The sequence below is a fragment of the Heterodontus francisci genome, chromosome 33, assembly GCF_036365525.1.
Source record: "Heterodontus francisci isolate sHetFra1 chromosome 33, sHetFra1.hap1, whole genome shotgun sequence".
NCBI classification, from domain to species: domain Eukaryota; kingdom Metazoa; phylum Chordata; class Chondrichthyes; order Heterodontiformes; family Heterodontidae; genus Heterodontus; species Heterodontus francisci.
In genome coordinates, this window is record NC_090403.1 from 30,026,258 (window position 1) to 30,043,914 (window position 17,657).

At 44.0% G+C, this 17,657-nt stretch overlaps 1 protein-coding gene across 2 annotated transcripts in view; it reads right to left on the reverse strand.

Annotated features, from left to right (window-relative positions):
• Window positions 1–17,657, reverse strand: part of LOC137348081 (gap junction gamma-1 protein-like) — a 63,376-nt gene that overhangs the window by 6,414 nt on the left and 39,305 nt on the right. The window contains exon 1 of one of the 2 annotated variants that reach the window (XM_068013259.1): window positions 6,945–7,255. The exons of the other annotated variant lie outside the window; for it this stretch is intronic. The gene's annotated coding sequence lies outside the window, so the exon portion shown is untranslated. Of the gene's footprint in view, window positions 1–6,944; window positions 7,256–17,657 lie in introns of those variants that run through there. 2 annotated transcript variants of the gene reach the window in all.

Genomic DNA, 17,657 nt, shown 5'->3' on the forward strand with positions numbered 1-17,657 from the left:
AATAGTCAAGTCTGGAGAGACCACAGATATGGATAACGGTTTCAGCAGCAGGTGAGCTGAAAGAGACAGTGGCAGGTGATGTGGAGGTGGAAGTAAGCAGATTTTGGGATGGAGAACACATGGGGTCAGAAACTTAACAAGGCACTGAGGTTGCAAACTGGTTCAGTCTGTGCCAGTGGCTAGGGAGAGTATGGATTTTGTGGCGGAGTCCAAAGACAATGCCATCAGTCTTCCCAATGTTCAAGTGGAGGGGGACAGAATTGGTCATGAGGATACAGAACTCATGGCAGGGGTTCCAAGACAGTGTTTAACTGGAGAAAACTGTAGTTAGCCCGAGACTGGATTGCAAACAAGCACTCTAGCAACACAGAAGCAGTAGGGAGTGGGGTGGCGGGGGGTCATCAAGAGAGGTAATGGAAAGGTTAGAGGTCATCACTGTACATGTGGAAGCTGACCCCATTTTTCCAATGATGTCACCAAGGGGCACACATAGATTTTTAAAACATTTGCTCATAGGATATGGCCATCGCTGGCAAGGCCAGCATTTATTGCCTATCCCCAATTACACTTGAGCAGGTGGTGGTAAGTCGCCTTCTTGAACTGCTGCAGTCCATGTAGTGAAGGTGCTGTGTGATAGGCATGCTTTCAGGATGAGGAAGAGGAAGGTGCCGAAAATGGATTCTTGTAAAATCATTAGGTGACTGTATGGAGGTCTGATGACAAGCCACTGTTAGAAATCTTCTAGGTATGATTGGATAGGTAAGATTGGAGCCAAGCAAGGGCAATCTCACAGAGCTTTAAATGGAGACGAAGCTTTGAAAGAAATGGTCAATCATGTCAATGGTTACAGAGAACGTTCATGTCTTCGGCCTGCTCCTGGTCCTATGTTCCTAACTGTGGCTGAACAGGATCCTAACATCATTTACCCACCTTAGCTCAATACCTCTTAATATTAATGGCAAGCAAAAATCTATTGATCACAGACTCAAAATTATTAATTGAGTTGCCATCTACTGCTTTTTGTGCAGGAGAATTCCACTTCCACCATCCTTTGTGTGAAGAAGTGTTTGCTAACTTCTCTCCTGACTATCTTGGCTCTGATTTTAGATGCCCTTGCCCTAGACTCCCTGACCAGCAAAGAAAGTTTCTATGTACAGATAAGGTAGTCAAGAAGGCATACGGCATGCTTGCCTTCATCGGTCCGGACATAGAGTATAAAAATTGGCAAGTCATGTTGCAACTGTACAGAACCTTAGTTAGGCCACACTTAGAATATTGCGTGTAATTCTGGTCACCACACTACCAGAAGGACGTGGAGGCTTTGGAGAAGGTACAGAGGAGGTTTACCAGAATGTTGCCTGGTCTGGAGGGCATTAGCTATGAGGAGAGGTTGGAAAAACTCGGATTGTTTTCACTGGAACGACGGAGGTGGAGGGGCGACATGATAGAGGTTTACAAAGTTATGAACGGCATGGACAGAGTGGATAGTCAGAAGCTTTTTCCCAGGGTGGAAGAGTCAGTTACTGGGGGACATAGGTTTAAGGTGCGAGGGGCAAAGTTTAGAGGGGATGTGCGAGGCAAGTTTTTTTTTTTTTTACACAGAGGGTGGCGAGTGCCTGGAACTTGCTGCCAGGGGAGGTGGTGGAAGCAGATACGATAGCGACGTTTAAGAGACATCTTGACAAATATATGAATAGGAAGGGAATAGAGGGATATGGGCCCCGGAAGTGCAGAAGGTGTTAGTTTAGGCAGGCATCCGGCGCAGGCTTGGTGGGCCGAATGGCCTGTTCCTGTGCTGCACTGTTCTTTGTTCTTTGTACCCTAACAATTCCTTGCAAAATCCTAAAAACCTAAATCATATCATCACAGGAGAGACAGGCACAGATTTGGGAGGGGCTAAGCATATTCAGGTACTTTGGAAGGGAAAGACTGGAGAAAGGGCAGTAGTTTGCAAGGGCAGGGGGGGATGAGGCTCACTTTTTTTGAGAAAGTGGGATGGAGGCAGTTGCTTTGGACAGTATCAGAGGACAGGGAATCTTTACACAGGCAGTGAGCAATGGGGCCAAGAAGTTTGGTGGTCAACAGTTCAGTAGGAAGGGAGTAGGAAGTGGGTCATATTGGCAAATAAGCTTGGAGAGGGCATGGGGGAAAATGAGAGAGAGAGATGGAGGCTCAGTCCTAGGGTAGGCCTCAGCGGAAATTTGGCTGGGTGAGCACAGAGACAACTGAATGAATAGTCTCTAACATGATGACAAAGAAGTCCATGAGCTGTACTTGTGTTATGAGCCGAGGCTGCAACAGGCAGAGTCAGGGGAATGAAATGGCTGAAAGCATTAAAAAGCAAAAGGAACAGGACTGGACCATTCAGCCCCTTGGGATTAGGGCTGTTCTGTACCTCAACTCCATTTATCTGCCTTTGATCCATAGGTCTAAATTTTATGTTGCTGCTGTCGTAATTGGCGACGGTGGTAGAAAAACATGGTGGCCTGCACGCATGGGCTGTACTCCGCGGAGCCGCCGCGATATTAAATGCAGCGGCTCATTTAAATGGCCGGAGCGGACCGTCCCCCACCTCCCCCCCCAACCAATGACGTGGTGGGGATGGGCGATCCATCCCCGGCAACGGTGTGAAGCGTCACAGTGCAGGCGCCAATGTCATTTTTGAAGGGCTTCGAGCCCTACATTAAAATTTAAAGTTTTCAATCAATAGTGCATTAAAATTTATTTTAAAAAGATACATGTTTTCAGCCCCTCTCCCACCCCCCCAAATAACCATACACTCATTCCTTGCTCTCTCCCCACAAAATACTTACCTAGCGTACCTGACCTTCGCCCTCCCCCCAACAAAGTTCACTAACTTTTAACTTCAACCCCTTACCACCATCCCCTCCACCAATCAGATTAGTTTGACCCCGCTCCCTCCTTCCCGCACTGAAATACTTACCTACTCCCCCCTCCCCACCAGTGTCCCGCATCGGATCGCCAAATGGAAATCCGAAGACGCGGGAGTGTCGGCCGCCGCCACCAATATGGCACTGGAACGGATGGTAATTATTTAATTCATTAATTTGCATTTTTTTTGACTCTGTAAATGCTGCTTCCGTTGCCGAGCGGTGGACGGGCCGCCAAGAGGCCTTGCCACCGGCAGCAATATTGGGCTGGGCCTTCCAGGCGTCGAAGCCCATGACGGGCCTCTCCTGGAGACATTTTCCAGCCCACCCTGCTGCCACAACCCCCGATGTCAGGGGTGAGGGGGAGGGAGGGATGAAGGGGGGAGGAGGAGGGGGTGGGGGGTGCTGTAAAATCCTGCCCATAATCTCTTGATTCTCTTACCTAATAAAGTACTGGTCTCAGGCTTTAAAATTTCAATTGACCCAGCACTTACCTTTTGCAAGAAATGTTTTCCACAGCCCTTTCGATTGAGAAGTGCTTCCTGCTTTCACTCCTAAATGGTCCAGCTCTAATTTTAATTCTCCCATCAAAGGAAATAGCTTCTGCGTTTCTACCTTATTGAATCCTTTTAACATCTTAAATGATCAATTAGATTTCCCCTCAACCTTCTAAACTCAAAGGAAAACAGCCCAAGGTTATGCAACCTGTCTTCACAATTTAACCCTTTAGCTCCAGTATCATTTTGGTAAATCTGCGCTGTACCCGCTCTTGGGCCTATATATCCTTCCTGAAATGCAGTGCCCAGAACTAAATGCAATATTCCAGATGGGGTCTAATCAAGGCTCTGCACAGTTGAGGCATAACTCTTTTGTATTCCACACTTCACCACATCAAATTCCATCTGTTCCACTTACTTAATCGGTTTGTCTCTTTGTAACCTCCTGCTTCCATCTACACAACTTACTGTGTCTCCTAAATTAATTTAGCAGGAGTAATGAGCAAATTCAGAGTTTTTGGTACTTGGATCCACAACTCCCTAAAGCTAGTCTGATGGCTCCTAATCAATTTTGAAAGTCAAAATCTTCATAACTTAGGAAGGTATAAATGTGAAAAATAAGTGATTGAATCATCTGACTACGACAGTCGCGGGGAGTATTTGCCAAATATAGCAAATGCCAAGCCCTGTAACTGTACAAGCAACTGACCTGTAATTACCAGCATTTCAACCTGCTGCAATATCGCGATAAGTACTCACAAAACCAACATTGAGATGAATTAAATGTGTGGTTGTACAGATGGATATTCTTCACAGTTCAAGTGGCTGCAGTATAAAAATTTTACACAGCATTACACTTTTCTGTAACACCCTGGAAATGACACTTTTCATGAAATCCTAACTACAATACTACAAAAGTTACAGTAATATAAAGACTTTTACAAAATAACTGTACCCAAAACAGAGAGTTTCATTTTTCCTACAAGAGACAAATGGCATTAGAGTCAGAGAGTCATTTACGGCACAGAAGCAGGCCATTTGGCCCATCGAATGCACGCCAGCTCACCATGGAGCTATGCAGTCAGTCCCACTCCCCATAGCCCTGCAAGTCCATTTCTCTCAAGTGGCCATCCAACTTCCTCTGGAAGTCATTGATCGTCTCTGCTTCCACCATCCTTGTGGGCAGCGAGTTCCAGGTCATTAACTCCCGCTGCATAAAAAGCTGCTTCCTCATATTCCCCCTGCATCTTTTGCCCAAAACCTTCAATCTGTGTCCCCTAGTCCTTGTACCATTTGTTAATGGGAACAGTTTTTCCCTGTCTAACATATCTAAGCCTGTCACAATCTTGTTCACTTCTATTAAATTTCCCTCAATCTTTGTTCTAAAAACAAACCCATCTTTTCCAACCTAGTCTTGTAACAAAAATCCCCCATCCCTGGAACCATTCTGGCAAATCTCCTCTGCACCTCTCAAGAACCCTCACATCCTTCCTGAAGTGTGGTGACCAGAACTGGATGCAATACTCCAGTTGCAGCCTAACCAGAGCTTTATAAAGGTTCAGCATAACTTCCCTACTTTTGAACTCAATGTCTCTATTTATGAAGTCCAGGATCCCATATGCTTTACTAATCACTCTCTCAATATATCCTGCCACCTTCAAAGATCTATGCACATGCACCCCCAAGTCCCTCTGTTTCTGCACACTCTTTAGAACTGTGCCATTAAGCATATATTGCCTCTCCCTATTCCTTCTGCCAAAGTGCATCACCTCACACTTGTCAGTATTAAATTCCATCTGCCGCCTCTCTGCCCATTCTGCTAGTCTATCTATGTACTGTTGCAGGCGGTTCATATCATCCTCCATGTTTGCCACACCTCCAAGTTTGATGTCATTGGAAAATTTTGAGATTCTACTCCGTATTCCAAGATCCAAGACATTTATGCATAGCAAAAAAAGCAATGATCCCAACACTGACCCTTTGGGAACACCAGTGTCTACCATCCTTCAGTCTGAAAAGCAACCATTGACTACGACTCACTGTAGCCAATTGGACACTGACCCTCCTATTCCATGAGCCTCAATTGTGTTAACCAGCATTATGGTACCTTACCAAGCATTTTCCTAATATCTATATAAACATTATAATTGATGTTAATTTCCATTAGTTTCAGTTATATTACTTCTCATCCTGAGTTCTCTATCCAAATAGACATAGGAAAGTCATGACTAAGAAAACGTCAATGACTTATTTGTTTAATTAGTTTCTGTGCCTTTTCAGGGAAAAAATGCCAACACTAAAAGAGACTAGCATATTTCATCACTTCCTCCACCTCGATATCAAGTCATGGCCAGGAAAACATTAATTAAAAAGGTTTCTGCATGCACATGCTTTTCCTAAATCCTTACAGAATGACTAGTGAGTGAAATATAGTTATGTAACCCTAGTCTTCCATCATTTCTGTCCTCCTACTGCCAGGGAGTTTTATCACCAATCATGAGGACTATAAAACTCAGAAAGTGTGTTTGGGTGCAGACAATTATTAAAAATGTAGATGAGGATATGAGAGAGGGGGAGAAAGAGAGAGAGATAAATGTTTATGGTAGTTGCCTGTATCTAAACATGCTCTTCCATAAAGGACCAGATGAGCAACATAAGAAATATATTACCTACTGCCCGACAATCTTAGGAAAGTTATCAGATTTCTAACTTTAATTTTCATGTTTAAAGTTTGTGATGATGCATATGTTGCAAATACAAAATGTAACTAATGCAGCAAGTTGCCCCTGAAAACATAATATTTGCTCAACGTATTAACAATTCTCTAACTTTTAAATCATTGCAAGCATCATTAATTCCCATACATCACAGTAAACATCAGAAAAATGCTGAATTATTTTTCTTTCCCTCCCACTCAGTCTTGGTGTTGCTATACGTTCAAGAATACCCTCTCAGACCATTCTTGGGCCTCAACACACCATGCCCAGGATGACAAACAGGAAACTTCTCTGTCTGTTAATTACTTCAGCTAATGTGTGAGTCGTGTGTCTCCAAACGGGAAATGAGAGAGATTACAAACAGCAGTGACAGTTTGAAGCAAGTCAACTGCCAACTTTTGTTGAAAAACTGCAGAGCGCGAAAAGAGAGACAAAGAAAAGCAGAGAAAAAAAAAACAACTTCTATCAAGTCTTTGGCAGTAATGGAACAAATATGTTCAACTCCTTGAAATTACATAATCCAGAATGCAGAAATGTAAATTCCTATCGAGGAGCCAGTTTTCTCCCACTTCCAATCCTGTACAGTTTCCCTCTCCTCTGCCCCCTTCCCCCACTCTTTTAAGCGTTGCCCAAATTACAACTTTGGTCGCTTGCAATTCGAAGCCACAACCCCGTTAACGGGTGCACCATGCTGCTTAAATTGCAACAATCGACTCAACTGCAGCAGTATCAGGGGGTTGGATTAGTGTTATTGCAAATGTTAAATAAAGATTCCAACCAACGCGGGTCAGTAAGACCAAACCTTCTAAAAGCAGCAAATTGTTTTTGAAACTTCTTACCTCTCGCTATTCCCGGACAGATTGGACTAAAACACTGGCAGGACTCGAACCACTGCTCTCACTCCCAATCCGTCCCGTCTCCCTCTGAGAGGAGCAAAGGCGGGATTTCCGCAACAGCTCCCTCAATCTAGCTGAACCAACCTCTCAGTTCCGAGCTAGGGGCTGACTGTAGGAGTGATTGCAGCAGCTTTGCGAAGGGACCCAAGTACCACGCACCCCATGACATCGAATGCCCGAAGCTACTTTACACCCCAGCAGAACTCACACTTTCAGCACCAGGCTAAATAATGGTTAGAACCAAAGTGAGCGACTTTTCAACAAAACCCCATCGTCTCATGGGTGCATTTCCACTATGTGGGAACAAAATGCACAGGAACAAAACATTGCAACATGCAGAAAAGTGCGGTGATGCATTTTGGTAGAAAGAACAAAGAGAAGCAATATAAATTAAAAGATACAATTCTAAGGGCAGGAGCAGAGGGGCCTGGGGGTACATATATGCACAAATCATTGGAGGTTGCACGGCAGATTGAGAGAAAGGTTAATAAAGCACATGGCGCTCCTGGGCTTTATAAATAGGGGCATGGGCGTCACGGCTAGGACAGCATCTGTTGCCCATCCCTAACTGCTTTTGAGAAGATGGTGTGAGCTGCCTTTTTAAACTACTGCAGTCATGTGGGGTAGGTACACCCACAGTGCTGTTAGGAAGGGAGTTCGAGGATATTTACCCAGCGACAGTGAAGGAATGGTGATATAGTTCCAAGTCAGGATGGTATGTGGCTTGGAGGGGAACTTGCACATGGTGGTGTTCCCATGCATCTGCTGCCCTTGTCCTTCTAGTTGGTAGAGGTCATGGGTTTGGAAGGTGCTGTCTAAGGAATCTTGGTGCGTTGCTGCAGTGCATCTTGTAGATGGTACACACTGCTGCCACTGTGCGTTGGTAATGAAGGGAGTGAATGTTTGTGGATGGGGTGCCAATCAAGCGGGCTGCTTTGTCCTGGATGGTTTTGAGCTTCTGGAGTGTTGTTGGAGCAGCACCTATTCAGGCAATTGGAGAGTATTCCATCACACTCCTGACTTGAGCCTTGTAGATGGTGGACAGGCTTTGGGGAGTCAGGAGGTGAGTTACTCACCACAGGATTCCTTGCCTCTGACCTGCTTTTGTAGCCAGGGTATTTATATGGCTACTCCAGTTTCTGGTCAATAGTAACCCCCAGGATATTGATAGTGGGGATTCAGCAATGGTAATGCCATTGAATGTCAAGGGGAGATGATTAGATTCTCTCTTGTTGGAGATGGTCATTGCCTGGCACTTGTGTGGCGCAAATGTAGCTAACCACTTATCAGCCCAAGCCTGGACATTGTCCAAGTCTTGCTGCAGTTCTACACGGACTGCTTCAGTATTTGAGAAGTCGCAAATGGTGCTGAACATTGTGCAATCATCAGTGAACATTCCCACTTCTGACTTTATGATTGAAAGAAGGTCATTGATGAAGCAACTGAGGATGGTTGGGCCTAGGACACTACCTTGAGGAACCCCTGCAGTGATGTCCTGGAGCTGAGATGATTGACCTCCAATAAGCACAACCATCTTCCTTTGTGCTAGGTATGACTCCAACCAGCAGAGAGCTTTCCCCCGACTCTGCTTTTGCTAGGGCTCCTTGATGCCATACTCGTCAAATGATGTCCAGGGCAGTCACTCTCACCTCACCTCTTGAGTTCAGCTCTTTTGTCCAAGTTTGAACCAAGGCTGTAATGAGGTCAGGAGTTGAGTGGCCCTGGGAACCCAAACTGAGCTTCACTGAGTAGGTTGCCACTTAATAGCACTGTTGATGACACCTTCTATCACTTTGCTGATGATCGCGAGTAGATCAATGGGGCAGTAATTGGGCAGGTTGGATTTGTCCTGCTTTTTCTGTACAGGCCATACCTGGGCAATTTTCCACAATGCCAGTACAAGTGAAATGGAACAGCTTGGCTAGGGGCGTGGCAAGTTCTGATGTATAGGTCTTCAGTACTATTGCTGGTTTGTTGTCAGGGACCTTAGCCTTTGCAGTATCCAGTGCCTTGAGTCATTTCTTGATATCATGCGGAGTGACTCGAATTGGCTGAAGACTGGCATCTGTGATGTTGGGGACTTCAGGAAGAGGCTGAGATGGTTCATCCACTCAGCACTTCTAGCTGAAGATTATTGCAAATGCTTCAGCCTTATCTTTTGTACTGATGTGCTGGGCTCCCCTATCATTGAGGATGGGGATATTTGTAGAGCCTCCTCCTCCTGTCAGTTGTTTAATCATCCACCCACCATTCACAACTGGTTGTGGCAGGACTGCAGAGCTTAGATCTGATCTGGTGGTTGTGGGATTGCTTAGCTCTGTCTATCGCATGCTGTTTTCGCTGTCTAACACGCATGTAGTCCTGGGCTGTAGCTTCACCAGGTTGACACCTCATTTTGAGGTATGCCTGGCTTTGCTCCTGTAATGCCCTCCTACACTCTTCATTGAACCAGAGTTGATCCCCCAGCTTGCTGGTAATGGTAGAGTGGGGGATATGCCGGGCCATGAGGTTACAGATTGTGGTTGAATATAATTCTGCTGCTGCCCCACAGCACCTCATGGATGCCCAGTTTTGCATTGCTAGATCTGTTCGAAATCTATCCCATTTAGCACGGTGGTAGTGCCACACAACATGATGGAGGGTATCCTTAATGTGAAGACGGGGGACTTCATCTCCACAGGGACTGTGTGGTGGTCATTCCTACCAACACTGTCATGGACAGATGCATCTACGACAGGTAGATTTGTGAGGACAAGGTCAAGTAAGTTTTTCCCTCTTGTTGGTTCCCTCACCACCTGCCGCAGATCCAATTCTAGTAGCTATGTCCTTTAGGACTCGGCCAGCTCGGTCAGTAATGGTGCTACCGAGCCACTCTTGGTGATGGACATTGAAGTCCCCCATCCAGAGTACATTCTGCGCCCTTGCCACCCTCACTGCTTCCTCCAAGTGGTGTTCAACATGGAGGAGTACTGATTTATCAGCTGGGGAGGGGCGGTAGGTGATAATCAGCAGGATGTTTCCTTGCCCATGTTTGACCTGATGCCATGAGACTTCATGGGGCCTGGACTCAATGTTGAGAACTCCCAGGGCAACTCCTTCCCGACTGTATTCCACTGTGCCGCCACCTCTCCTATGTCTGTCCTGCCAGGTGGTCTGTCCAGTTTCATTTCTTATTGACTTCGTAGCAGTCTTTATACAACCGTGGCTTGCTAGGCCAATTCAGAGGGCATTTAAAAGTTAACCACATGTAGCAGATTTCCTTCCCCAATGGACATTAGTGAACCAGATGGTTTTTATGACAATTGACAATGGTTTCATGGCCATCATTAGACTAGCTTTTAATTCCAGATTTTTTATAAATTTAATTCAAATTCCTCCTTCTGCATGGTGGGATTCAAACCCATGCCCCCAGAGCAATACCCTGGGTCTCTGGGTTACTAGTCCAGTGACAATACCACTACACCTCCGCCTCCCCACTGCGCATCACACTTTCAGAAGGATGTGAAGGCATTAGAGAGGATGCAGAAAAGATTCATGAGAATGGTTCCAGGAATGAGGAACTTCAGTTACGTGGGTAGGTTGGAGAAGGTGGTTCTGTTCTCCTTGAGAAGATTAAGAGGAGATTTGATAGAGGTGTTCAAAATCATGAGGGGTCTGGACAGAGTAGATAGGGAGAAACTGTTCCCATTGGTCAACGGATCCAGAACCAAGGGATACCAAAGGCCATCGATTTAAGTTGATTGGCAAAAGAAGCAACAGAGACATGGGGAAAAACTTTTTTACGCAGTGAGTGGTTAGGATCTGGAATGCATTTCCTGAGAATGTGATGGAGGTAGATTCAATCTGGATCATCAAAAAAATAACTGGATAATTATCTGAAGAAAAAAATTTCAGGGCTATGGGGAAAAGTGGGGTGGGGGGGGGGAAGTAGGACTAGATGAGTTGCTCTTGCAGAGAGCTGGCATGGACATGATGGGCCAAATGGCCTCCTTCTGTGCTGTACCCATTCTATGATTCTCTGATAACACACAGGAGGCTCATTATTTTATTCTTTCCATTGCCCACAAATCGCTTAACAAGTGAAAAATGGGACTATATTCAAATTATGGAACAACAGCCACTGCCCTTTTGATTACCTGAGATCAGCTTTGTAAAGGTAGATCTTGCTAACCTAGCTAAAGAAGGGCTATCACACAATATGGAAAATGGGGGTGGAAAGGTACTGAGTGCAGTGACCCAGAAATTTATGCCAGTGTCTCCTGATATACATAAATAAACTGGACTGTGTTTTACTGCCAGTTAAGTTTGCAGATGGGGGAGCAATGGAGTCAGAAGACCCCAAAATCTTAGATAACAAAGCAGCATTTGGATCTGAGTAATCACTACAGATCAATACAGAGTACTGTATATAATGGAAGTAAAAACAATGCACACTAACTCTGGGTGGAATAGAGCTTGCCAAAGGATAGCTGAAATACACCTGGAGGTATTGACTTTCCACTCACTTCATCTAACCTATATACAACAACAACTTGTATTTATATAGTGTTACGACCAAGGCTGGAGGAATGCACTGTTAATTCAGTCCCACTTCTCCACAGGTCACAGCATATCAATAAATTTTCCCACCTACTGAAAAACAGCCAATTAGATATTCTATTTGTCCCCCAGAATAAAGCGCACCGACCAAGTTTCTTCAATACACAAAATAAAGCTAACCAGAGAAAATGGATTTTCAGTTTGCAGCTATTTTATAGGAATAGCAGGAATAATAAAATAACTTAGTTTGTCATGTTCTGGTAGGAAGTTCTTCGGTTTGGTGAGGTGTCCTAGAGTCGACTGGTCGGATGCCACTCAAAGTCTCTCCAGGCGAGGTTGATGAACAGTCTGTGATGGGTAGGCATTCAAGGCAATTCAACTGCAGCAGGCCTCATATAGATCTTTTATCAGGGGTTCAGCGACAAGTTTTCTTAGGTTTTATAGCAGCAGGATAGCAGTAGATGATTTCTTCAGATTTCAGGATTTCTTAAAACACAGGAGGCAACAGGAACCACACTTGATGCAGGGATTACTCAGAGACAGGAGGTAATAGGAATCTGCCACCTTTGAAATATAGGGTTTATTCAAGAGATGCAGAATTCCTTTACCGAGAGGTAATACTTTCTCTGGGTCTTCCTCTCTGATCTCCAGGCATGTCAAAACCAAATTTCAAATACCTGCGCTTTGTCCAATCCACTGGCTTTTTAAAGGGTCCAAAGTAAAAGCAAAACCTTCCCGAACAGGTCACATGTTCAGACATAGAGTCGCCCTTGTCATTCAAAGAGTAGCTCTGAGGAGGTCAAAGCCCTTGCTGGTTTCCTTGAAATTGCCTGCTTTCCTGTCCTTGTGTACAAGTTCAGCTTCCTTTCAAAACATCCATAAAGTTCAGCCTTTGTTTTGAACTTTCTTTCAAAACATTCAAAAATTTCAGCTATTTGCAGGTGTCATCGTCCACTGAAAAATCCTTTTTTCAGTTTTTTAAAACACACAGCATTCTAAGTTTTTAATACAAAAATAAAAACCTTGTAACAATAGCGTCTTTAATGGAATAAAACATCCCAAGGCGCTTCAGAGCAGCATTACAAAACAAAATTTGACACCAAGCAACGTAAAGCAAATGACCAAACGCTTGGTCAAAGAGGTCGGTTTTAAGAAGCATCTTAAAGGAGGAAAGGGAGGTAGAGAAGCAGAGAGGTTTAGGGAGGGGAATTTCAGAGCTTAGGGCCTTGGCAGCTGAAGGCAAAGCCACCAATGGTGGACCAATTAAAATTGGGAATCTTCAAAAGGCCAGAATGAGAGGAGTGCAGATACCTGGAGGGCTGTGGGGCTGGAGGAGATTACAGAGATATGGAGGGGCGAGGGCATGAAGGGATTTGAGCACAGGATGAGAATTTTAAAAATTGATGTGCTGTTTAACTGGGAGCCAATGTAGGTCAGCAAGCACAGAGGTGATGGGGCAGATAATTAGGTTTTAGGCACTTGTGGTGTATTGGCCATGTGCAACCTGCATTGTCAGATACTGAGGCTTACTGTGTTGCACACAGCATATAATAAAGTGGTGTAGGAGCACTTGTGATGCTGCATACTAGGCTTGTGGAAGCTTCATTAAGATCACAAAAAATGTTAGAAGACATGGTTCCATAATATGTTTGCAGCTGCTGACCAGTGCTCCAAATCACTGTCCACATTTTAAATAGGCATTGACTGGTAAACTCCTTAAATGTTTTCGGTCCTTTTTCTGAAAGAAATTCAATTTGGTAGTAATGGGAAGAAGCAGTAATTTGAGTTAACAATTTTTCTGTTTATGAACTGTTTTGTCTTTTTTGCTGTACTGTCCCTAACTGCAAATGCTAAGCAATGCAGTAGTATTGTTGCCGTGCCTAAATGGTAAATATGCATGTCCCACTGGAAATCCTTCTGTACCTACAAACTTTGGAGGAAGAGGACAATCAGAGGAGACATGAAAGAGAGGTGATCAATGGTGACCAGAACTATTTATACCAGCCAAGGAAGAGTTATTTGCATAGGGAAATGAGGCCTAGCAGATTACAGTTCCCAAAGGAGGCCTTGAGAGAGGAGGTATCATCACCTGCAGACAGATGTGGAACCCACTACCAGGACAGGGAAGCACTATTATTGGGTGTTAAGTTGATAGTTGTTTTGAAACAACTATTTCAGCAGAGGGTCCTTCCAAGTAATGGGGGAAAATATGTGTCAAATCTTCCAACCTGTAATTCACTGTCTCATTATGCAGGTTACACATGACTTATTTGCTGAAGTGGGTGTCTTCATCCATTTTCCTGTGGGAAAACAACCAGCAGAACAAGACAACACTGCACTTTTACCTGCCTGGATTGTCAAGAGTGAATGGCTTTTTTGATGGCAGTCACGGCTATATGGATTCCCAATCCTGTCACTTTTATGAAACAATATGAATAGAAAGGAATTCCATTCCATCGATGTGCGTCTTGTGTATGATCCCACGAAGAATATCATGCACAATACTCCTTACCTTCTTGATAGATCTCACAATTCATTCAATTTCTGGTAATCAATGGTGCCACCAATATGTGCAGGGCCAGGAAGATGGTATGAATAACTGATAGGGGACCACAGGAACTCACTACTGCCTTCACTAATAATCCCTTTGAGAAATACAGTCAAGCATTTGAGAGATATAAGGCACATGCAGCAATTCAGGTGGAACTTAACATTGGAATCTTGTTTAAGAATCCCAATATATTGGCAGATCTCGGGTAGGGTTCTCCATTACAACCTTGCTGCGGCCTCCATGGTTATTGTGGTCTGCTGCACCTTCATAACTTTGCTCTTGAAAGGTGCTTTGCCATAGATGAAGAGGCCAGATAATCAGAACTACTGTCAAAATGATCCTTGACTAGGAAAATGAAAAGTATTTGTACAGCCACTCTTACAAGCCGTTATAAGACAGACTCTCATCAAGAGTATCTTTACTTAAGTTCACCTAGTATTCCATGCCCAATCAACACATGTGCTTAACACCCTTGCAAAAAGAATGTTTTCCCAAAAATGTCCATAGCCCGATTTGAACATTCACAGCTGTGCTCAGTTACATGGATGTATGTTTTCTTTTTAAAGAATAGAACTTTATTAGCCATACTGGTGTAAGAATATATTTAATCCCAAAATTCCCCCCTTTTACCATGTATAGTGTCAACGATAAATTGGGTGCACCAAAATTTTCATTTCTAGCTATGCCATTGAGTAGCAAGACTGTTTTGAGATCAACCAATTGACTTTTAAGAGCTGCTGACAATTGGCCCTTGCTACAGACAGGTGAGAGACGAAAGGGATAGTTGCCCCTTTTTCACCTCTCGACTGACTGAAGACGGCGTGTTTTTTTTTAAAAAGGTGTTTTTAACCTGAGTGCTTTAATTGTCAAGAACAGACAAATGACAGGTTTTCTCATAAGTTTAAAAGAAAGATAAATGTTTATTATACAACTCATGAAATATTCATAACAGCACCCACTCTCACACTCATACAGATATACACACACTCAAGAAAAGATAAAAAATAACATGCATTAGGTCTGATGATTTGTAAAGAGTTCTCTGTTAAACTTGCTTTACCCTGGGGTGAAGACTTGAAATGGTGCAGGCCTGTAATCTATTTCCTTGGTTCACTGAAGAAAGACTTGGGAGGTTCACAATGGCAGATGCGCTGTTGCAGATTGCTCTTGTTATAGAATCATAGAAAGTTTACGGCACAGAAAGAGTCCACTTGGCCCATCGTGTCTGCACTGACCAAAAACAAAAGGAGCCACCTAACCTAATCCCACTTTCCAGCATTTGGTCAGTAGCCCTTCAGATTATGGCACTTCAGGTGCACATCTAGGCACCTTTTTAAATGAGATGAGGTTTTCTGCCTCTACCACCCTTTCAGGCAGTGATTTCCAGACCCCCAACACCTTCTAGGTGAAAAAATCTTTCCTCATCTCCCCTCTAATCCTTCTACCAATCATTTTAAATCTATGCCCCCTAATCACTGACCTCTCTGCTGAGGTAAATAGGCTCTTTCCATCCACTCTATCCAAGGCCCCCACAATTTTGTACACCTCAACCAAATCTCCCCTCAGCCTCCTCTGTTCCAAGGAGAACAACCACAGCTGATCCAATCTTTCCTCATAGCTTTTCCAGTCCAGGCAACATCCTTGTAAATCTCCTCTGTACTCTCTCTAGTGCAATTACATCCTTTATGTAATAAAGTGACCAGAACTGCACACAGTACTCAAGTTGTGACCTAACTTATGTTTCATATAGTTCCAGCATAGTCTCCCTACTTTTATATTCTATACCTCGGCTAATAAAGGAAAGGATTCCATATGCCTTCTTAACCATCTTATCAACCGATCCTGCTACCTTCAGGGATCTGTGGACATACACTCCAAGGTCCCTCACTTCTTCTACACCTCTCAGTATCCTCCCCTTTTTTGTATATTCCAGCAAAAGGTTAATGGCGAAGTCCTGGTACGATTTCTCAGGTAGAGAGATCAATGCCAACTCCAGTCACTGCCTACATGTAAAACTTAGGCAAGGTCCTTTTTCTGCGATGGCATTGATGGATCTCCACTGTCTGCCCAGAATATACCTTTATTAAAGCTCCTTATCAGAAACCTAGTTTCTGTCATGTGACCATAGTTTCTCTTTTCATGGCTCTTCCAAATGGTTTCTGATGGTGAGGCCATTGTTAGACAATGGAATCTGGGTGTCATTCATCCTCATCTCACCTTGATAAAGTAGAGCTTTTTACACCCATTCTTTGGAATTTGAGTTCAAAGTCAAAAAGCCTGCGACAGTATTGTTAACCCAATTAGTTGGAGAGAAGCAGCCATTATCACAGAAAGGGTTGTTTGCATTTTAATGATTTCTCAGGGATGTGTCCAGAAAGGTGGTTTTTATTTTAATGACTTCTCCAAGACTTGTCCAGACATGAAAATTAACTCAGGGTTCTTGTAGTTGTATGTGTATTGGCAGGAAAGGAAAGGTCACCTGACCTCTTACTCCATTTTGTTTTACAAGAAAAATGTCTGTTTTCGGGTTTACTTCATAAGTTAATTTTATAGTTCATAAGTTCAGATTGTGTGAGATTGACACCGTACATGCTCCCAGCACAATACACTGAGCTTATTTAAACGAGCCGACAATGCATTGCTGCAGCCACTGCACTGAGGAATACATAGATCAGCTCTGATAGTTTTAATCTTTCTATAATATTTCCACTCTAGCCTATCCAATTATAGCCAGAGTATCCCCAGCAATGGCTTCACTTCCCACCCTGTTGCCTCTGGAGTCCTTCAAGGATGTATGCTTGGCACCTTCCTCTCTACATGTTGCCCCTTATAAAATCATCCAAAGACTTGGTGCCAGTTGCCACATGTACACTAACAACATCCATCTTGACCTCTGTGCCATCTCTTTCAACCCCTCCACTATTTGTATTGTCACACTCATTGTCCGAAATCCAGTCTTAGATGAGCTGCAATTTACGATAGTTAAACATTGTCTTCAGCCCCTGCCACTAAAGTCCATTCCCATCATCTGCCACTATCTCAGGCTGAGTCAGACTGTTTAAAACCTTTGCAACCCCAATCTCACTGTCTGTCCCCATATCCTGCCCATCACAAAGACCGCCTACTTCCATTTCCATAATATTGCCCACTTCCACAGCTACTTTATCCCACCTGCTGTAGATAGGCCTTTGTTACCTCCTGACTTGACTACTCTGATGCTCTCCTGATCAGCCTCCCATCCTCCACCCTTTCTAAAGTTTAGCTCATCCAAAACTCTGCTGCCAGTATCTTATCCTGCACCGAGTTCTGCTCGCCTATCTTCCATGTTGTTCTTGACCTACTATGGCTCCTGGCCATCCAACATCTCTATTTTAAAATTCCCATCTGTTTGAAACTCTTCATGGCCACATCCTCCATGTAACCTCCTGCAAACCTGAAACCTACCAGAATCTCCTGTTCCTCTGATCTTGGCCTTTTGCGCATCCACCCTACCTTCGCTCCACAATTGGCAGCCATGCCTTCAGCCACCTAGGCTCTACACTTTGAAATTTAAGGTTTAAGCCCCT